This window comes from Centruroides sculpturatus, unplaced genomic scaffold (assembly GCF_000671375.1).
Source record: "Centruroides sculpturatus isolate CEXI.00-Female unplaced genomic scaffold, Cexi_2.0 scaffold1270, whole genome shotgun sequence".
In the NCBI taxonomy this organism is placed as follows: Eukaryota; Metazoa; Arthropoda; class Arachnida; order Scorpiones; family Buthidae; genus Centruroides; species Centruroides sculpturatus.
Genome location: NW_019385410.1, coordinates 1 through 23,809, shown reverse-complemented (window position 1 = coordinate 23,809; position 23,809 = coordinate 1). Strand labels below are relative to the sequence as shown.

Genomic DNA, 23,809 nt, shown 5'->3' with positions numbered 1-23,809 from the left:
ACTCGGCGCTTTTATGTAAAAGCTAAAGAATAAAATGACCCGACGTAGTCCCTTATGAGAAAAATAAATTATTTAATGCAAGGGAAAAACGTCTGAAAAAAAAATCACAGAATATTTCCTAAATGGTTTCTCTTCATACACTTTCTAAATCAAGCGGAAAAAATAACTTTAAACAGAGACTCAACGCGCATCAGCAATTTTTCACTTCCATACATCTGTTTTTATTAAGTTAGATTTCCTCTAAACGAATCGTTTTATTTACTTTTCCCTTTCGAAAAAAAAATATATATATAATAAATTCTTTCTTTAAAAAATTTTCTGACATTTTCTTAATGTTCTCGTTATCAAAATTCAATATTATTTTAGCATTCTTTTCATTTCTTCGGGCTCTTTAATAGTTATTGTTGCTTTAAAGTGGCTCAATTTACAGCATTTTTAAAAGCTATTTTTATTGTATAAAGGCTGTCTTCTCCTTAAAAATGTCTTTAATTCTCCTTTTTAAAGGAAACAAATTAAGAAGATTTACAATGTAAAGTATAAATTGCTCATTTTACCAATGATGTACCCATTTTTCTACTGTGTACAAACAACGAATTATTCATCCATTTATATGAAATTCATAAGCGTTTATAAACTAGAATGATATCTTGTAAAATTATGGAGTAACTCGTCTTTCGATAATGATATCAAGCCTTTGAAAGAAACTCATTGTTCTGTCAAGCGAAGAAGAGCCAGAGATGCTCTTCCCCTTCTTTGTACAAACACAGCGATCGGGATATGCGAAAGGGATAAGGATTGTGTCCATAAAATTCACGTTATCACACGCATCGTTGACTTTTAGTGACATTAAGCTGGCAGAAAATACCCGATGTCCTCCCTTCGTGGCTTACAACACATTTACACAACTTAACTAAAGAGATTCGACCAGAGGGATGCCGATATGCTCTTTAACACTTCTGGATAAAAGGGCTGTAAGATGACAAACCGCCAACTACCCTCTTAACGATACTTTGAATGCCGTTATCTTACCAAAATTATGCCTTTATTGGTTTTACACTTTCAAGAATTTCTTCAAAATAAATATTAAATATATTAACTTTTAAAATTCCTTCAAAATTTACAATGTTTTAGCGTGTTTATACCCGATTTTTTAAGAGAAAAACCATCNCCCTTCCGAAAAAAAAATATATATATAACTTATTTCGTTTTTAAAATTCGATTACACTAAACAACTAATGTTACTAAATAAATTTCCGCCCGACTTTTACCGAATGTTTCGAAATCATTTTTTTCTCCTTCTTTCTATGTTGTTGTTGTTGTTGTTGTTGTTGTTGTATTGACCGCAAGGGATTATCTGGATGCAAGGCTTTGTTAAATTTTAAAAAAAAAGGAATCAATTCTTTATTTCTTCGTCCTCGTTTTTAGTTTTTATATATTAATACTCTCCGATATTCGATAACTTCAACTATAATGTCTGGCGAAGATGAATAAAAACCACGTTTTCTTACACTAAAAATTCGATATTTTTAATATTTAAACTGGTATTTTGTATTAAATTTATTATAATTTATCATTTTTCTTTGTTAATTTGTTTTTTTTAAGTAAATCTTATATATTTTTTAAATATTCTTGTTAATATTACATACCTATATCTACTACATCCCTACTGTAGGCAGTACAGTTTGTCAGCCTATGTGAATAAAGATGAGAAAATCTTAAAGGAATTTATTATAACATAATGTTAATGCATAGTTACTTTTAATAATAATTATTAAGGTTTTATTGCGTTAATTTATTTTATTATTAGGCCTATATACTGTTTAATAAAGTAGTAGTAAGGATAGAAAATATTAACATTACCACACATTTAAGACTCTATTATTTATCATTCTTACTACTTAACATTTCTAAAATTTTATTTATAATGGCATTTTATGCTTCAGATATGAAATTATGCGATTTAATTTATCTAATATTAGCATAATTGGCATAAGCTACAAGAAAGAGGAAGCTTGTTTGTAACGTATGAATTACTTATGCCTTACTTAATATGATCTAAACATAAGATATATTTTTAAGAAAATTATTTCCTTTCGATTATATTAATTAACCCTTTCTTATATTGATTATTGTGTGTTTTTCAAATAGGTAGGTAAGTTAATTAGATCTATAGATTAGGAGGACTACAACTTAAGTTAAATTGCATCAATTTGAGCTGCAGAGCTCATACTGATATAGTTTAAGTTGTAGCTAAACCTGAGTAGAGCCAGCATTTTTATATTACTTAAATTACCACAAACATACACATAAATACATAAGCCATATACATAATAGATACACTAAAAACAAATATATGTAGCATAGACAATTGTGTCTGTAGTAGTGTTCTAAACACAACTATCAAAACAAAGTGTTCCTTATTACAGTGTAAATTATATATAAATTACTGTGTATAAATATAAATAAAACTAACTTTTACATTAATTTATACCCAAAAATTACTTTTTTTTTAAATATTTAATGTAATTAATATTGATTTTATTAACCATTAATAGACAAGGATTTCCAGAGCTATTTAATTTTTTATTAACAGTTAAGTTTACAAATAGGATGCAGCTTACATCATTTATCAGCTTATTTTCATTAAACAAATACATTTGTAGCTATAATAATTTGTTTTTATATATATTAATATTTTTATATTATAAATTTCTTAAATGTTACAGTAAAACAGGAAATTATTTTTCCTATTTCTAACAGTTGCTAGTCTCTTGCTAGTCTTGAAACTTTGTGGATGTACTGTACAATCTTAAAGATTTAACAGTTATAAGCTTTTTAATGACTAATTAATCTAACAATTTAGCCTTATCCTCGTCCAGAATCCGATTTAGACTTGTTACAGCAGGAGGTGGGGTGAAGGATCTCTTCAGTCTTATGTAAGAGACTCTTCATCTCACTTCCTGCTGCAACAAGATGAAGGTGGAAGGGCCTCTTATTTGTTAAAGAATAAGACTGTATCTTACGTTGTAAACAATAAGAGGCCTACTCATAATCTTATCTTGTTATAATAGTTTCTTAAATGAAACAATAAGCGACTCTATATCTCATAATAAAATAGAGAATAAGACGAGGCCCTTCCATCCCAATAGATAATAATAAATTTTAAAAACGTGAGGCCTCCCTAGTTTGTTTAACTTACGTAAATACATCTGCCCCTTTATAAAAACAGATATTAGTTAGAAACTTAACGTTGTTACAAAGTTGGAAAGCAAAATTCTATTAACATTAAGAATAAATAATGAGTTGAGTTAAGTTAATTTAATTTTATTAACGTATTATTAACAATTAAAAGATATTTACTCATTAAAGAATACGTAAATAAATTAAATATCGACACCTTTCATTCGTAAAAAGTAGATATTTCCATTTAAAATCAGATTTATAGAACTAATTTAATCTGTTTTAACTTATAAAAATAATATATTTATCTTATAGATATATAAAATTAAAATTATATACGTGTATTTTAATATACGAGCCTACAGTTTTATAATTAGAATAAAATTAATAAATAAAATAGCCTATCAATCAATCAATCAATACTCTTCGCGTGTTTAAACGAAACAATTTAATGAAGTTAATAACATCAAATTTTATAAATTATTATATGAATTAATATAGAAGTTATTTAAGTTTATTTATATTAAATATTTTTATAATAATGTGTAAGAGAATTTCTGTAAAAGTGTCAATAACTAAGTACTTTACCCTATATAAATATTTTCATTTTCACTAAATCTGATACTTCCGATATTACTTAAATAATTCTCTATCTTTATTACTAATATTTATTATTTCTAGGCTCTTATATGTGTTTTCGATATTCTAAACTGGCGAAAATTTAATATTTGTTTAATTTATACAAAAAAAAATTGTGTATAAATTACAAATTTTAATGGTTTGATGAGCAATTTTCAAGTTGTAAATGCATTGCAGTATACAAATTTAGTTCATTATATTCAATTTATTTCGGCTCCTATCTGTCGTTTATATCAAAAATCCTGTTATTATTCTACTCATTTATATCTTTACTGACATATTCATCAAAAATGCTAATTTTTTCCACCTTTCTTAGCGTGCCAATGCAAAAAACTTGCTCATTGCTATCGCACGATCATTAAATAGTAGCGTGTAAACTATAATTAGACATACAAGAACATATACTTTGGACACTTTAAAACTAATGAGTCGTTTATATATTTTTAATGTATACACTAATGTTAATTCTTATAATTAATCTCTTCTTTAATACAGCCGTATGGGGCAAATAAGTTATCTTCTAATCAACACGCCATCCTTTATAAAGAGAAAGAGGATAACTTGGAAATACTTTTCAGTTGACTTCGTACTATGCATACACATTGCTTCTCCTAACAGCAGTTTTCACTGAACTATTCTACTTTTATAAAGTGCACCGCTCCTGTCACCTCTATCGTTGAAGAGTGAGAACGCAATGGGAGGGTACGGGGAGGGGTGGAATTTCATCGCTGGTAATACACAGCCATGGAAGAGTTCATCTCGTACGTGGGCTGGAAATGAATTAACCTGTGAAAGTGGAATTTTCACACCGCCTATCTGTGCCACGTTCTACATTCCATCTGTATTGATCAGGCGGTCTATAATGCTGACGGTAGGAAGGCTTGTCACTTGTTCACCCGCTTGCACTTCTCAAATTTTGTACTTCGTAACCATGTCCGATCATCGATATCTTTTATAAATATATCTATATCCTATTTTCATAACTAAAATATCCATTTATATCTTTCTATTTTCTCTTTTTTCCAAATATCGCTCCGCATCTTCACTCTCATTTTACTTTACTTCATCCAAGAAAAGATGTTTTACAAACTTACGACTTTTAAAAAATAATAATTAATTAATTAAGATCGCGATTATTTTCAAATTTCTCTCTCTCTCTCTCTCTCTCTCTCTCGGTTATTAAAAATTAAGCTTAAATTCCTTATATCTTTATAAAATTGAATGGTAGATGATAATGTATAATAACACTTCACTTGCACGGTATTTAATATTTTAATCCTCCTGTGATAAATATTTAAAATAATGAGAAATTTCTCATTTCTCTCGTAATTTATCGGCTTTTATTGATGTTTTTGATAATCTCTCAAAATCAATAAAGTGCATCATACTCTCATATTTTAGAAAAGGTGTTAATTTTTAGCGGTATCGATGTTATTTTTAAGCTTAAAAATAATCTAAATACGATAAAATAACTTGGCTAAATCTTATTATTTAAGATTGGACGGCTTATATTTTACCTCCGCATCGTCAGATGTATAGAGAATTTAATTTTAGTTACACATCTACTGTATAAAGGATTGCATTGATGTTTAGAAGACAACGCTCCACATGGGTGATCTACTGAGGGGGGTGTGCCTCTCGGGAGGACTTTCTACGGAAACTGGCTCCTATTTAAATGTTAGACACGTGAAAAAACCCGGGAAATTCCACCTGGTCAGCCCGTTGGTGAGAGGCGCGAACCCGTAACCAACTACCAATGTTCAGTAGTTTTATCCACTGAACACTGGTGGTCACATCTACAAAGACTTTTCGAAATAAAATTACATTTATTTAATCTTTATATTATAAATCCATCTTACAAAATTAAAATTTATAACTTACAGAAACGTTTATAAATCATTTATTTTAGCGTTTATGTTAAAATAATTTCAGACGAGAAGAACAAATTGATTTTTTGGACTCGACTTTAGTCAAGACATCCAAAGCGATGGAAATGCTATATCATCAGCATAATTCCCTTATTCTAATTTGCATATGAGAGTTGTGGCCCTATCCAAAAAATTCTCGTAAGCATATATATGAGAACCTATCATCTTACGATGATAAGCTCTCATATGTCAGTAAAGAACTTCATTGATGAGTAATTTTAATAAAGAGGAGGAGAGGAACCCAAGTCGATCTTCAATAAATTACATTAAATCGAACAAAAAACAACTTAAATATGGAATATTTCGAAAAAATCTGTTCTTACCTTTCACAATTCTCCTCGCTAAGAATGATATGTAATCCATATCAGTTCATCCTCGCTGCATAAGGATCAAGAAAGAAACTCCAGTTCAATAATATCTTAGAAGTTACATAAGAATAAACAGATTTTCAGAGTCCATCGTCAAATATTTGTGATTGAAAGATGTTTAAGCAAATCCTTTTTTAAGCAAAGGATCGCCAGTCAATAAATAAATAAGGATTGTTTGTCTTTGATCATATGTCATAGTTTATCTTTCAGTACTTTCTGGAAAATTTTATTTCTCTTTATATATATATATATATATAGAAGTTTTAAAGAAAAAGTTTAAGTTAATAATTCTCTCTTGAATAAATACCTACTTTTCCAAATAAATATTGAAGCAAATCATTTCGTTCTCTCCCCCTCCCTCCGATTACGTGAAATCTTTGAGAAATTACTGCAATTCGCTAAGGAATTACATTTAATTTTGAAAAATTTTGTCGTGGAATTTTATATTTTTGAACGAACTGTAATTAGCTTCAAACTTGAATTATAAAATAATAAAAATTTATACGAAACTCAATATAAAAATGAATTAAAAATGATAAAATTTCGATGAGAATTTTTAATCTGCAAAATCGGAAGTTTGTTATGAAATTTTATTTGTTTTTTTTTAATATTAAAATTTTTAACATAAAGATGGGCCTATAATTAGCTCTATATTAAAGAAAACTCAGTTATGAAATTTTTAATATAAATTAACGATGAATAAACAAAAATTCCGAATAGAATTTAATGCTCTTCGATGTATAAAACTAAGATTTTCACGTTTAAACCGAGCATAATTATTCAAATTTTCGACTTTTAATAATGAAAATTATTGTAGAAATTTACTTTTCTTAATTATAAATTGATAAAGAGTAAGTTCTTTTGTCTAGCAATAAGATTTTTTTTTATTAAGAAGGAAAAAAAAGGAAGAAAAATTCCGTGCAAGGCTGAACTTCCAATTGGATTGAAACAAAGCAGCGTGAAGAAGTTGGAGTTATCGTACTTTTACGAATGATATTTCTCTTTCTTCAATCCCAAAAATGAAAACGATAATAGAGGAAGATACAAAGTGTCAAATATCTTACCAGAAATTTACTAAAAACTATTATATCTGCTAAAGTAGAGAGGAAAATAATTTGGAAGAAAGGTTTTTCTATCTTCGAGTAGTAGAAGGAGATGTGAAGTTAATAAATCAACCGAAAATGCGACTTTACCCTGAATATCTAATGGTATTAAGTATATTAGAAATATCCTTATCAATTTAATACCGTAAATGTAATTGCAAGAAGTAAAGCAAAGTAGAAGTTAGGTGTTTTCTAACTCGCTTTCTCGGTGAGAGTAAATGAATACAAACCAATAACGGGCGAAAGAAAAACAAGGTAAGAATGATGTTATGTAAACATTACGTCATGGAAAAGGCTGCAGGGCAATGGCGACAAATCTTCGACGACCGAGCAACACTCCGAGCTGTTTTCTTACATACAACTCCTTCTACATCCTTCCACAACCTCCATAATGCTAATGGATAAGAGGAGGATTATATATAAAATAATAGCATATTTTTATATTAAAATTTCTATAATTATTGCCACTAGTGAACGGAAAGAAATTTTTGGGGTAAATATTTGCTTAATAAAATTTTAGAAAAGCAATTTACTCTGTTGGATGTAATTTTGGAATATATATATATATATTTTTTTTTTCTTCCTTCTTCCTCCTCTGCCTGATTTTTTAAGTAATCTGACACAGCAGTTAACGAAAATAATCGTGTCCTGCTTTTTATGCACAGCCCTTAAAGTAAGCCACATATCTAGTAAAACATTTAAAAAAATAGAATTGTTTCCATTTATATATATAACAAATTTAGAGTTTTATGTAAAATTCTTAATATAAAGTTATAAATTTATCAAAATTTTGTTCGGGATCTACCTTTAGAACCTCTCCACTCATTGTATTATTTAGTCTCATACGTTATCATACTCGATAGATATTTATGAGAATGTATTTATATTTTGCATATACTTATATGAAGCCTTATTTGAATCAAACTTTATTTGTTGCGTGTATACATCTATGCTGGTTCATGAATAAATTTCGTTATGAGACTCTTATACATTTATGATTCTAGCTATGAAGCCGTGGTTTGAAAACTAGATATGCCAATGCCGTATGCATATCTAGTTTGGTTATATTGCATATTTATGAGTTTAACTACGCAACTATTGCATATTTATGTGTACGATTTTTCTCTTTTTGACTATTTATCTCTCAGACTTAACTCTAAATAAATATGCATATGTGTAGTTTAGTTTCGTACGTGTTCGAATTTGTAAATATTCTTTAAATTACATGATTAAATTAGGATATTAAAATATATACGGTAGATCGAAGGAGGAAAAATTAGTTTTAAAACTTTCTTTGAACATAGGCCGTCTTCTATGATACGTGTAAGATATTAAGTAACAAAGATTTTAACAATGTTGTAAGTAATTGGCTGTAAAATAGAAAGGCACGCCTACTAATTTAGAAATTGACATTAAAATAAACGAATTATTAAAAGAAATAATCATTTTATATCTTGTAAATATCGCAGAGAACCGCTTACGTTGATATAAAATTAAGTTTTTACTTAATTTTATATTTTCTTTCTTTAAAGTTATTGCATTCACTTCTCGCATTCTATATTATTTATTATCATAAACGTTTTCTATCCTCTTTCCAAGAAAGGAAGTATATTAAATTCGCAAGGAAAACTTAAATCTCCTACCACAAATCAAAAAGTTGCATTTTCATCTCAGAGAAGCTGACTCTGGTCGCTGGCAAACTAATAAACATTTGGAAGGATCTAAATTTCTTCTTCCGAAACTCACTTTACTCAAGTTTATCATCATCCTGAGAAATAGTAGCGGTGTATCTGCGTTGAAACTAATATTCCAAAACCTTCGAATTACTCTTGCGCCAGAAGGGTCGCTTGGGAGAATTCACATTCTTCCGTAAAAGCTAAAATGGAAAACATCGTGTAGGACTTGTCACCATAATAGAAGATGTGTCTCACACTTTTCCCGAGCCAATTATATCATACCGTTTTCAAAATAGTCTTGTCAGGAAAAGTAGATTTTTCCCCCTCTTTTTCTTTTTCTCTTTCCGCTCCCTCAACATGTTCCATGTTACACAAGACGATCCTTTAAAATCCTATTTGTTTTCGTTCCTTTCCAGATGACGCAAAGTGGAGTTGCTCTGATTGAAGAACGGTTTCTTATTTCTTTTGAAGGAGACGTAGAAACATCACCTGTACAGTAAAAAAAGAATCTGTTTGTTATGCTTAAACTACGACAGGTGAGTTAACTCTTCAACTTTTCTGTTGACAATTTAAGATTATGAGATTTATCCACTTTCCTCTATATCTCATTTACATGAGAATTTTTTCAATTATCTCCCCTTTTTCTTTTCTCGAGCGTGCACAAAATGAAATTTTCGATTCGTCGAAAATGCCAATAGAAACGATTCTAAACCCGTTTAGAAATTATTTCTGTAGATTTTTATCAAAGGAACTCTTTATTAATTGCTTATACTTTTACACGGGATCTTTACAAATTTCAATCTAAAGTTAAAACTCCATTTAAAAATAACTTTATTGAGGAAAACTTTAACTTAATTAAGAGATTACCTTTCATAAACAGTCTACAATTTACTTTTATTACCGCGCTATTTTTAGTTATGGCCAATTTAGTTACTGCTGCTACTTCTAAACGTCTAATTAATGCTGTTACTATTTATTATTTATGTACATAATTTCATACTCTCTTTCTCTAACTATAACTAAACGTTATGTAATTGAAAATTGCTAATTTTTTCCTTTTTATATCTTTCTTAAACTCGATGATTTTATAAATTTCTGTCATTTCTCCAACGAGTTCTTCGAGCCAATAGGGCGATTCAAATTCAAATGGATAACATCTGTGCCATATAGTAGTTTGTCCTCTGATCCAAGATGGAATGTTTTCCAACAGACAAGATGACAAGCTGACAATTTCTACAATCATGTCATCGGAACATGACCGCCGGATGACATTTACATTCAGTTCAACCACTCCTGGTGCCATCTTGTTTCCAATACAACACTCCTGCATAACTCTATCTTTTAAATTGGTCGTTTCCTTCTTTCCCTAAAACTCTCAACCGTATGGAAGAAGAGGGAAAAAATGAAAAAAAAAAAAAAATATATATATATATAAAATAAAAACAAAATATGTCCACTTCCCGAAATACATTTGCTCTTATTTTTCTTCTTCTTCCCTCCTCTTTGTTTTTATTTTTTTACTTTGTGAAATTTCGTAAATTGAAAAGGATTCTCATTCCATTAGATGGACGAATTAAATGTATTTTATGTTATTAAATTTTACGAAACTTAATCTTTTCACAATTCATATCGATATGAATTCATTTTTTGAATATTTAAATGTTTTTAACTCTGCCTTTTCGTATTTCTTATGTCAGTAATATATTACAAACATATATATATATATATATATATTATATTTATTTATTTATCATCATTTTCTCTTCCTTTTTACTCCATTTTTCTTAAATTAAACTTATCATCATCGTCTTCTTTTATCCTGATTTATCATCATCTCATATTTCTTAAATATAATATTAATTATCGTCTTTTAACTAATTTTCACTTTATTTTATTGCAATTATTTTACATTAAAATCCTTTCTCAAATTCCAATTGTTATCTTCTTTCTTAATTAATCATTTTACACTTCTTAACTTTTAATTGCCCTTTCGTGTAAATAATTCTCATTATCATCATTTTTTCAACTTCTTGCTCCTCTAAAATTAAAATCACTATCATCATCATTATTTTCCTTTTAGATTTTATCAATTCTCTTGAAATTTAACATAGTTTTTTTTATATTTTAACGAGCCATCTCCACCTAATTTTTTTAATTATCATCATTTTCTCTTCCTTTAATTCTTCTTTCTTTATATTAGAATCACCGTCATCATCATCATCATCATCATCTTTACTTTACAACCGTCTTACGCTCTTTAATTTTAATTATCATCATTTTTCTCTTTCTTTTACTCCACTTTTCTTCCATTAATATTATCATCACCATCATTTATTTTTCGAAAATATTATTCATTATAATTTAATTTAAAAAAAAAAAGTTAATTATCATCATTATCGTCTTTCTTAATTTATCATCATCTTATATTTCTTAAATTTCAATTACCGTCTTCTTTTAATCAAATTTTAATTATCATTTCTCTTCTTTAATTATATTCATTATCTTTTTTCTCCTTTAATTTAATCTACGGAAAGAAATTATTTTTATTTTTCTTCGAGTCAACAAAATAATAAAATAACGTTTTTATTTATTTTATTTTATTTATTTTTTTTTGTCGTTGCATTTTTTTTTTTTTTGCTTAAGAAACATAACAAATATTTTAAAGTGTATTTTTTTTAATGTGTGGCAAGGAGATTTTCATGTTAAAAAATTAATTGTTTACAGTTTCTAAATTCAAAAATAAGAGAATAAATGCATAAATGTTTAATGCTTGTATTATAGAATTATCTTAGTCACGTGAGCTTAAGTTCGTGGGTTTTTTTTTTTTGCAATCGATCCATGCAAGTATATTGAGACTTTTGTAATAATAAACAGTAGCCCAAAATTCGAGTAACCGTCTTTCTTGCAAGCAATTTAACAATCTTAACACATGCCTAATGTGGTCCAAAAGTCGGGTAACCTCATTTTCTTGCCAATATTTCGGCAATTCTTGCATGAAAGACCGCTGTAATCGAGAAGGATCATATTTTGAATATATATATATATATATTTCTAAGGTAATTAGTCTTGAATAAGACAGAAAAGTAGCATTTATAGCGGTTATCAGACTTTTGGGCCATCAGTGTATTACAGAACAAATATATAAAAAAGAATTTTATCTCTATAACTTATACGAATGGCTCATAAAATATTTATATATTGCATTACAAAGCTATAATTTCTGCTCTTGAATAGTAAATCATTACGAAACGTTAACATATTCTTTGCACAGACATATATATAAATACATATCTATTCTCGAAAATAGTACAAATGTCCATTTACTTTTCCATTTTTAGATCTATAAATTCATTCGATGTTACTATTTACTATTTCCAATAATATAAATCAATAATATATATAAATTATTCCTCTCCTTCTAGTTATTAAATGAATAAAAGAAGTAAGAACTCCCAACTCTTTTATTAAACATTCGGGTTTATCCCTTTAAATATAATTAAAAATTAATATTTTAAAAAGTATCCGTTGATAATAAAAGAAAATATTTATTTATTTTTTTGCCTTTAAAAAATTCTTTTTTAAAGTATTTTTAGGGGATTTGAAAATTTAAATTAAATATTAAAGAATCGATCGGGATGAAAAATATCTTTCAAATCATTATCAAGAGCGGAAATTAATCCAACTTCTATGTAACATTAGTACGATTTCAATCAGTTGAGGTAAACGAATCCCGTCTGATGTATTTTCCTTTTACATTTTGCGTCAACATCTGACGTAATAAGTATTGAAGTTTTGTTTTATTTGAATGGAATATCGTCTTTGCTATGCTTATACATGAAACGATACACAAGGGGAAAAATTAATTATATCATCTCTTTTAAAGCCCAGATTAAGTTATCTGTAATGGTCAAAACTGCTTGATTTTGATTAAATTTTTCAATTATTACTTATGTGTTTACTATATTTTTATAGAAGAAAAATGGATCATTAATTATATTTAAATAATATTGATTTATTATCATATGGTCCCTGCTTCACGTTGCTTTATTTCGGGATCGCTCAGTGGCACCTTGCATTAAGAGCTCTTACGTCCACTCTTCGATTAAGCACTTTTATTGCCAAATTGCTTTGTAGTTCATTGTTTTGAAGGCTTTAGCTTCCCAATTGTGTTGTGCCACATTACATTAAGAGCTTTAATTGCCAACTTGCGTAATGATCTTTCTTTTTTTTCCCTTGTTGCGATATAGTTTAACGGCTTCAATTTCTTATTTCGAGGATTTCTTTCTTATGTAAAATGTCAGCCTTCGGTATATCGCCGCGTGTAGATCACCCCTAAACAATACTCTAGAAGTATATAATATTTATATTGTCTGAAGAATAATTTTAACGCCCGCGCAGCATATCTTTGCATCGTAGACGATGGCGGCCTACTGCAATTAAAGTTTTGTCCATTTGTAAATTAAAATTATCATAGAAAATTTGTTTAAAATTTCGTAAATAAAATTGAATATTTATAAATTTTAACGAGATGAAGCCGCTGTGACATTTTGCAAGACGGTCGTCAACAAATTAACGGATTACTTCAGATAACACAAAGAAACAACAGAAGAAGGATCTGGAAAAACAATTAGGTGAAAGTTTTATTTCTAGAAGGATTGCTGAAAGAAAATAAGTCGGTCATTGATCCACTTTCCTTGTTACCGCCGTACTAATAAGGATCGGACGAGCTGTGTCCAGTTTGGTTGGTTAAACAGCGGTCGTGAAGACAATAAATTATCCAAAGAATGGTGGAAACGATGGTCTCTTCTACCTCCCCATTTTCACTAATGGGATGGAGGGATGGTAACCTAGCCCTGGGTTTCCGGCTCTTGTCACTTTTATAGTAACCGTTATGGGAGACGGAAAGGCCATATTTGAGAATGATGCACTCACGTGCCAATGGGAGTGTGCAAGTGGGGAAGCTCGTAAAGTCTCCACCGTTGGGTGGCCCTGCACTTGCCACAGGAAACCGGGCTCTTGTCGAAAAAACTGTTACTATGGATTGTATGGATGAACATTTGGGAATGTCCTCTCGACGATCGAATCTAATAATTGGATATTGGCCATAAATCTTCGCTCTTACGGATGAGAATCCGCCAGGAAGTTTATGTTTTGAGTAATGCCGAAAATCGATAATCGATGCTTAATTAGCAAATCCTTTAGTCGAAGAGAATTATGAATAGATTTTTTTATTGGTTTCTGGATAATCGAAGAATGTTTAATTTCGATCGAAGACTTTTATAAGGATCGAATTCTGATCATAATGATGAATGAATCATTGTTTTGATCATTGGCATCCGAAATGATTAATGGATCCCACTGCGTGATAAATGAATTTTTTCCATGCCAATTGTGCTCTTTCTCAATGATCAAATGTTTTCGTTCACTTCCATGATCGATGAATTTTTAATTCTAAGTAGAGATTCTCGATAATCGTCCAATTCTTGTAAAATTACTCCTCTAACTCTTTAAATTTTTGAAAAATTTTCAACTTTTCCTCAACAAAAATATTGAAGAAATTCCGATTTGAAAATGACCTTACTCGGTATAAATGGAACCTTTATACTGTTGATAGGATCTATCTTAGACTAATCAGACGAAAACAGCTCAATATTAGTTTAAGTAACGGCCGTTTTCTTAGTGACTTAACAGAATGATCGTCATTAGAGACTTATTGCGGCGTCGCAAAGAGCAATGATTTCGGCCTAGTGCTTCTTCTCCTCCTTCTTTGACCTGGTCTATATTTTTCTCTCACTACTTCCCCACCTTCGACTGCATTTTCCTCAATTTATAGCCGGTACGAAAAGGCATAAAGGACGGAATATTGAATTTTAGCCGCTCACTAGGTTTTTAACTACGCCTTTTCTAACTCCCTAACGGTTCCTGCTCCTTTCTTAATTTGTCTATCTTCCAGGCTTTTAAATTGGTGGCCCTCATAAAAATAAAGATAACAGATTGTTCTTGGAAGCTGCTCTTCTCTTTTCCAACGCTTGACTTCATAAACCCTTTATCTATGGCTATCTCTTTTTTAAAAAAAAGACAGAGAAATTATCTCTAGTTTTATAAAATTCGACTAACAATCTTTAAAATTGAAAGTTATTTTGTAACTTTTTGTTAATTTAATAGTCTTAATCACAAATTATGGTTTAACCATTTTGTTATTTAATTTAATTTAATTTTATTTTTTGTTCCGTGTAATCCAAATGGAGTCATCCTTTCTAACATTATAACTTAATGAAAAATATTGATTTTTTTTTAGAACAGAATATATAATTTTATATTATTTAAATTAAAAATATTATTTGATTAATTATAATCGATACAGTTCGAAATTAACATATAAATGAGGCCTTATAAATCTTCGATTTTAACATAAAAAATTCAGTATTTTATCTTCGTTCTGTTACATCTTCATACATTTTTTTTGCGTAAAAATTCATTAAAAATTTAAGAACTCAGCCATTTATAATATTAAAATCAAAAACACATGGTAATGAGAAACCTTCTTTTAAAATTATGCAATAAATGTATGCGTGTTTTTTTTCATACTTCATAAAGGAAATTCACCATGCCAATTATTTTAATGAAGCGAAGAATATAAGTATCTTTTGAAAATGAATCAGTAAATTTTAATCTTGTGTAAAGTTGGGGGCATTTTGTCAGTTAATAAAAGCACTTTCAAATGAAATTAGCATTATAAGAAGAAGAGAAGATCGTATCTTTACGGTGTTAAGTAAAGCATGTATAGAGGGTGGTCCAAAAATCTGTTAACCGTGTTTTATCTTCCCTAGGCACATTTGTGAATACGAATTGTAAAATGAGATAAAAACATGCAAAAGTATTAAGTATTCGACTTGGTCTTTTCAATGGTTAAGTAACTTTTGGGCCACCCCGCGTATACACGTACACATTATGAAACCCCAAATAGCGGATATCTTTCTCTAGGGAGCAACTTTCTCCGAATTACCTAACAAGAAAAGTCCCTGAAGAATTATATTTTCGAAAGGCAGCATTTGAATTATGTATGTGTTTTTTAGAATGTCAAACAATATTAAATATATTTAAATACGAATAATAAATAATTATAAACATATTAAAACAATAAAGCATGTATATTTAATAAATCAAATAAAAGATGACTGCAAGTTGTTTTTAAAGTGTAATTAAGCCCGATAATACATTACCTCGTCTAGTGAATTATGCATTCGTTTCATTATTAATTAGGATAATGTAATTCCGAAGCATGTACCTTTAGCTATACAAAGAAGGATCGTCAGCAGTAAAATTACACAAATATTAATGTTGAAAGGGGGAGGAAGAGTGTACCGAGAGTAGATAAGGTAATTGACGGCTTAATAAAAGGTTTCAAAAGGATTTAATGGGGTAAGAGTTTTAAAGCTACCATCATGTCATCCCACCTCATCTTGTTCGACGTAATTACCATGTTGGTAAATCGCATTCGATTTTTCTTCTTAGCAACTTGTTCCAGTCGAGTTTACGGTGTTAGAAGGTGGCAGCAATCTACTCGAATTCGCACCAAACTGCCTCTTTGGGGAGCGAGAGGCACATCCAGCTCTATAGGATCCAATGGATCACCAAGAGTTGACAGTTGACATGGCAACATAGCTTCGTTACATTGGTTCAGTCATGTGTCACCTGTTAGAGACATCTCTCCTGTTAGCAGCAGCATTTCTTTTCTAATACTGCACTAGTTCTATTTGTAGCTCCACAGAATACGGTTGTTATGGGATTTGGTTGTAGTTTAAGTAGTATTTCTTTACCGAAGATGAAAAAGTTGAAATTTCTCCGTTTCTCAAAAGTTTTTTTTTCAATATTTTCTTGTTTTTGGTGTGAACATTTTTTAAGAATTTTATCTAAAAATGATTTCCTTCATCGTTAAAGAGGGTCTCTAGAGATGCGGGAAGGTAAAACTTCTCGCTTTTCTTTGTTTTTTATCAAGATTCTCCAAGCTAATATGGGTATATTTTACATTTGTTCAACTCTCGGCAAAATATTCTTTTGAATATCAATAAAAAAAAAAAAATATTTTTTAAACGAAAAACTCAACTTTGTCTTCGTAACTTTCAAATTTTTTTACTAATATTTAGTATTAAACAAAAAGATTTGCCTATAAATTGGCTTGAGACATCATCAGAATAGATTATACGAAGATATAAGTGTGAGAAAACCTTTTTATATGCACACTTTTGTTAAGAAGAACAGCAACTTAAGAATGCCAACAAAGTAAATAAGATTATGGCACATATTTTGAATAAAAATTTTGAAAAAATAACTTGCAAAGTTGTTAATTCGAGTGAAAGTCATGTTTAAGATTTTAGAATCCGTTTCTCACTTTTTATACGATCACCGTACATAGTTTTAAAATCACTTAATATGGCTTATCAGACCATTTATAACTACTTTTTTTTTTTAATATATTGTCAAAAGTTTAAGCACTTCCGGTGAAGATAGTGGCGAAGTAATCCATTCTTTTTTTATTATTTTCATGAAAACCTTTAATATCTTTTTACTCTTTTGCAAATTATTATGGAATGACATAAAGAGAGAGTGGAAATTTACTATAGCTCATATGCGTGCTCTGTCTTCATATCGTTGGCTGTACTCCTCGTACATTTCTGATAACAACCTTTTCCTATTAGGACCGGAGATAACGTCTTTCGGAGGTTTTCACGAAACGAAAATTACGTTTTGGTAATGATCGAGTTATTTCGATTTACAGAAAATCGTGAAATGTTATTCATTAACGTGCTAGATGGTTCGAAGAAGTTTTTGAGATATATTTGCATCTGGCTTAAAGAGATTCTCCTCTTTTTTTTATTTTTTATTTTTCCCCTTTTTCCTCCGATTTTCTCTTATTTTCTAGAATTCGTAAAAGTCAATAATTTTCTTCTCTAAAAGGAAAATTCTTCCATCTAAATTACCTTTGGTTGGTTTTCTGTTCATTTTATGTAACCGATGCTTAGTCTGCTTCGCCTTCTATCTACTTTTACTTGCAAATCACTTTCTCCTCTTCCAATGAGACAAATTTGCTCTGACTCCCCTTGCGATAGATCAACTAACTCAATATCGACAAAGTAGACCCTCTACTGCCTTATCCAAACTTCCGTCTCTTTAAGGTCATTAAGAGAATTAACTAATTAATCTCAACTGTCTTTACCTTGAGAATAGTTTTGTTTGATGAGTACCTATTTTATAAGCATGTTTTCTGATTTTTAATTTTATTTCTCTTTCAAAGTTTCAATTTTCGCATACTTATCCTTCTCTTTTTTATCTCTCCTGCTTAAATAGATTTTTGTTTTTTTATTATTAATTTAAAGGAAATTAAATTACTTTATTTACAACGGAACTTAATTGCGATCACGACAAAATTTCCATTTGTTTCAATTGTAACCGTGCTTAATCTTTTCAACTATTATTCAAATGAGCTTTTCTCGAACGTACTTAATCTTCTCCCCCTCTTTTTTTTCTGGATTATAGATCAAAGAATGGAGGTTTCTTTCCACTTACAAGCAAATTTGACAAACTGAACATAAATCAAAATAATCCATACGCATAGAACAACCCACCTTTCTCGGCAGCACTTTACTAATATAATCGATAAAGTTGATGTATTCGCTGGAGTATAGAATTGTCATACGTAATCTATAGAGTTACATTACATAATATTTAATCCGAGGATAATAGTTTAAAAGGCGAATAAAAAATTGGCATAATTGTAGATTTTTTTTTTTTTTTTGCATTTCGCTCCTCTGCCTAACAACCGCATCCATTGAGAAATATGAAGGAGGCATTACAGAAGGTATCAGGAGGGAGGAGGATATTCTAAACTAGCCTATACACTTACAGGGCGAGTGTATAGTGTTCGCAGACACTGACGATGATTCAGAAAGCAGGGGACGAGTTGAAAAACGTCGATAGCGTACCGAACATATTACGATTGATTTATAGCAGAGAGCCGGGATGTCTCCCAAACCCTGCAGACAGTTTCCAAAGGGCCAAAGCAACGATTACGGAAAAGATGGCTGTTTAGTGGCGCGACGTGATCAGACTGCAGACAACTGACAATATCTATCTTCCCTTTTTCAATCCTCTTTTGCAAAGCCCCCCTTTCCTATTCTGCTAATTTCTGCGTCTACCTTATGCAAATTGCTGACGTGCTTCACAATTCTAACTCTGGTATCGTCCTCCCTGGGTTATTAAAGGTGTAGGTCATTAATGCATTTATATTATATATATATTTTTTTCAATTTTAGTAATTTAACGCGCTTTTGTCAGGTTTTAGCTTTATATAGACTTTCGAAGCTAATTTTGTAGATGTTTAGAGAATATTAAGCTCCTATGCTTATTTTAGGAATTGATGTTTCAATAGAAACTTTATGAGTTTATAAATATTAAAGTTATAAGCCGTATAATCATTTTCGAAATTGATGTAATCTTTATTATGATAAACCTCGTACGTTTATGGTGCATTGCTGATGATTTTAGTGAAATTATCATCACGAAGATTTAAATAAGAATTTGTGCACATAATTATAATAAAGCTAATCATTCTAAACATTCAACTAAATCGTTTATATACATTTTCATGAAGATTTCCAACATTATCGTACCGAAACAATGATAGCATCATGATAATTTGTTTTATCATTTATCTTCGTTCGTATCACGATTCTTTATATTATCAATTAAAAAGTATTATTATTATATTTCTATATTTAATAATAGAGATAGACAGAGATGATATCTAACATTAGAGGATAGAAAGTCATCTAAGTGAGTTTGAATTTAACGATTAAAAAAACCTAAATCTATACATTTCGTGAGTGATTTTTCTTTTACAGAATTGCTCTTCTAACGCCGGAAAATAATTATTACACCAGTAACAGATTGGCTCCATTCCCCTCGGATCCCGACGCATTTCGATCGAGTAATAGGACCCTGCCATAGACGGTCAAACGATTTCGTGACGAACACAGAAATTAGTTTAGTCACGGTAGCTGTGAGCTATCGTATCATCCACCCTAATGTTTAATAGCAGTTCTGAATGTCTCTCTTCCTTTCGATAAGAGTTTAAACACGTTCTTCACAAACACCTATTAAGAAGAAATCATAAAGTCGAAAAGACTTTCGGAAAAAAATTCGTATAAAAGTTTTAAAAAATCGTGATTAAAAATTGAACTTCGGTCATGTAGAAGTATCTTATGTAGCAATTTGAAGGCTCGTCCCTAGAGTTGTCCGATCCGCATGTTACTCTAATCCTGCAAATACCCCAGGATTACTCGCATTGCGTCATGCGATGACATCAGTTCGATGCTCGAGCGTATTTGACAGACATGATCCCTCACTGCGTTTGACGTCTAGTTGCTATAGCAAAGGTTAGGAGTTCCGGAGGTCCTGCAGGTTCGGGGCCCTTTTCATTAGCCATCGTGGGCCTCTTTCGGGTGAGTGCAGAGATATAAAGGCTTTTTACTCGACGGGTGGTCGGGATTCTATGATATAGGCCGAGGGAACGAAGAGATATTATGTCCATTCTCTTGTTTCTAAATCGTTTATGGTGTTTCGTTTCCGTTTTACACGGTTACAAACGTTAAAAATCGCTTTAATATTTTTTAAAAATTTCGAAATTTTATTATCAAAATTATAATTATTCTAAGAGTTGTTAGCATTTCTTGCAGCAAAATTTTCTTTGAAATCAATTTCTGCTTGCAATTTTCCTCGAAGTTTTAAACTAAAAAGTTTTTCTTTTTAAAAAAAATCTCTCATCTTATTGAAGATAGAAAATTATTAGCTGCAAGTTTATTGAAATTTCAAAAATTCTTACCATCGTTCGAGATCTTCTATTAGCCATAGCGAACCTATTTCGGATAATGCATAGATATAAAGACGTGGTAGGTGGTCCTGGATCGACAGAGCACAAACTGTGAAGCTGAATGCTTTATCGATACAAGATTTTTGTGTAGGTTTTTCCCTCTTGAATTTTTCAAGTTGCTGAGGTTACGTCTGTCCAATTGTAAAAGTGTCTGACAACTTCTGTTGTATTGCACAATAGAGGCGGTCAAAAGATCTCTCTCTTTCTCTCTGACGTATCTGTTGTCTGCGAGACGACAATGATTAAGTCTTATGGACTGTCAACACCATATTGCCACGTCACGTTTCAAATACCTCCAAAAGAAGGACAATTTTTTTGACATTTTTCGTCCATCATTTTCTTCGAGAAATTCTTTCTTAATAAAAATTAAAAAGTAATCAAAATGTCTTTCTAATTTTTATCATTTATGTAAAATATTCTTTATAATTCAAGCGCCATTTTATAAATTTAATAATTTATAAATTATACAACTTGCTCTTGTATGATTTTAATATAAAAATATTTATCCGAATAAGATCCAACGTTAAAATTCAATTCTCATTTTAATTTTGAATTTTTTAAAATAATTCTTTAATTTATTATAAAATTTACGAAATTTTTATGATTTTTATTCAATTTCATAATTTACGATTTAAATTCAAATATTTAAAATTTAAAACAAATCACTCTTTGTTTTTTATTTATTTATTTATTTTTTACAGGATTACGAATCTTATTGGTCGATCTTTAAATTCGTCATTTCATAAATGAATCATTATTGGTTAAAATTTAAAAATTTAAATCATCTCCGATGATAAGTCTTAACGATTAATATTTGAAAAACGTCATACTATAAAAATCACTAAAGTATTCTTTGTTGAAAACGGAAGCTCCTCCTATTCATTAATATTTAAAATTATTATACTTTTACTATTGGTCGATATTTAAAACTAAGAAGGAAAAAAAACCACGCAATATAATCGTGTAATAGCTCCTATTGGTTAACGAGTAAATTACAGTCAATTTCTTTTATTTGATAACGACTTCTATTGGTTGACAGTTCGACGTCATATTTTAAATTATTTCTCGATGTTTATTAATCGATATTATGGAAAAATAGAACGTTTTATCGTTGGAAACGATGAAAATTTATTTATTTTGATAAATAAAATTGATGAAGATCATTAAAAATTAAATTTTTTCCCCCTCCTTCTCGATCGATTCTTTTATCTTATTGAATTGTTTTCTCCCTTATATAGGTGATCAGCGGATGAACTAATTGGAAATTTGATCGCTGCCTAGCAAGAAAGATTGTACCTACTTCGATAAACATCTAATCTGATGTAATTATTTTCCAGCATTAATAAAACCAAGCCTATAAATGTTTACAAATCTTTTAATGTGATTTAATATGTTACAACTGTACTAATTCCATACATATATATATATTTATTTATTTAAATTTAATTAAAAAAAATTAAAAGAAATATGTAAATAATAAATTCTAAATGATAATAAAATTATTTATATTTTTATAATAAAGTATTTTCGTTATTTTATTAAAAAAAAACATGTGGCTGGACCAAAAGTCAGTTAACCAGATATACTTGTAAATATACAAACTGAGTGGATTAAAAACATGATATAAATTACAATTAATTTAAAATGTTTTTTTTTTATTACTTCAGTAATTGTAATTTAATATTAAAAAAATAAATAAATTATTTATTTAATTACATTTTAAGTAATGGTTAACTAACTTTTGAATCACTTTGTATATTTACATCATCTACATAAGTTGGGAATTATATTAAAGTTTTATAGTTCAAAATATATACCTTTTTTTTACTGTAAATAATCCTTTATAACACCGTTAAATCCTTTTACTTTATTTAAACTGATATTGTAGAGAAAATAAATTTAAATATTAATCTATAACAGGCAATTTAAAATTTTTAAAAAATGTTTTATAAAATGATAAAATTATCCAAAATTCGACGAAGAAATGTTAATAAATTTGTAAATAATTTAATTAAAGGATCAAAAAGATATTTTTTAAATAATTTTTTGTATAAAAATCGAAATATTTTTACTTTTATTATATATATTTTTTAGAATTTTGGGATTTATGATGGATATAAAAAAACAACCTCCGATTGGTATTACATGAAATTTTCTAAAATTTAATACTTTACTGAGATATTTTGAGATAAGTTTTCTACTCTTAAAAATTAAATTTATATTAAAAAAAAAATACATTTTTCAAAAATAATTTTGTTTTTCTTAAAAACTTTAAAAGAACAATTTCATTTATTTGCATATTTTAAAAAGTTTTTAAATGAAAATATTCAAAAATAAATAAAACATTTAAAAAATATATCAAGACATTAAAAATAAAATTCTTACTTAATTCGAGTTATAAAAAACTTTACATTTTTTTAATATTATAAATATGCATAAAACTTTTCTTGTAAATTTAAAAATAAATAAAAAATTTATTTAATTTTTTAATTAATTTTATACAAAATAAAAACTGCTAAAAGTTCGATTTTTAAAAATTTATTGTTATTTTTTTTTTTTGACAATTTAAATTCTATTCGATCAAATATCAAGACATTTCCTTGCATCTCTACTAAGTCAACCCTCTATAAATCACATCTTTGAGATTGCAGCTGCTTTATAACCAGTGAAAGGAGACCAAAAAGGGGAAGATTAGAGGGGAGAAATGTCGACGAAGATAGTGTCAAGTGTGCAGTCTTGTCACCTAGACCAATGACCAAAACTTTAGCTCTGTCATAAATAAAAACCTCGTCTTTACCTCTATACTATATTAAAACTTTTTCTATAACTTCCTCCTTTAGTATATAAGAAGAAGAATAATTTGCTACACTTTGTATAAATTTATAATTTACGATGTAAAGTTAACTTCTAAAAAAAAAAATAATACAAAACTAGATACGATAATATGTTCAATTTAATATCGATAGATTAAATTTAAAGTGTTTAT

At 29.1% G+C, this 23,809-nt stretch overlaps 1 long non-coding RNA gene across 2 annotated transcripts in view; it reads left to right on the top strand.

Moving 5' to 3' along the window:
- LOC111638662 overlaps positions 1 to 22,231 on the top strand; it is a 123,442-nt gene extending 101,211 nt beyond the window's left edge. For both annotated transcript variants that reach the window (XR_002758911.1, XR_002758910.1), the window contains exons 2-3: positions 9,311 to 9,430; positions 22,062 to 22,231. This is a non-coding gene — a long non-coding RNA (uncharacterized LOC111638662). The remainder of the gene's footprint in view (positions 1 to 9,310; positions 9,431 to 22,061) is intronic.
- The last annotated feature ends 1,578 nt before the right edge of the window (positions 22,232 to 23,809 follow it).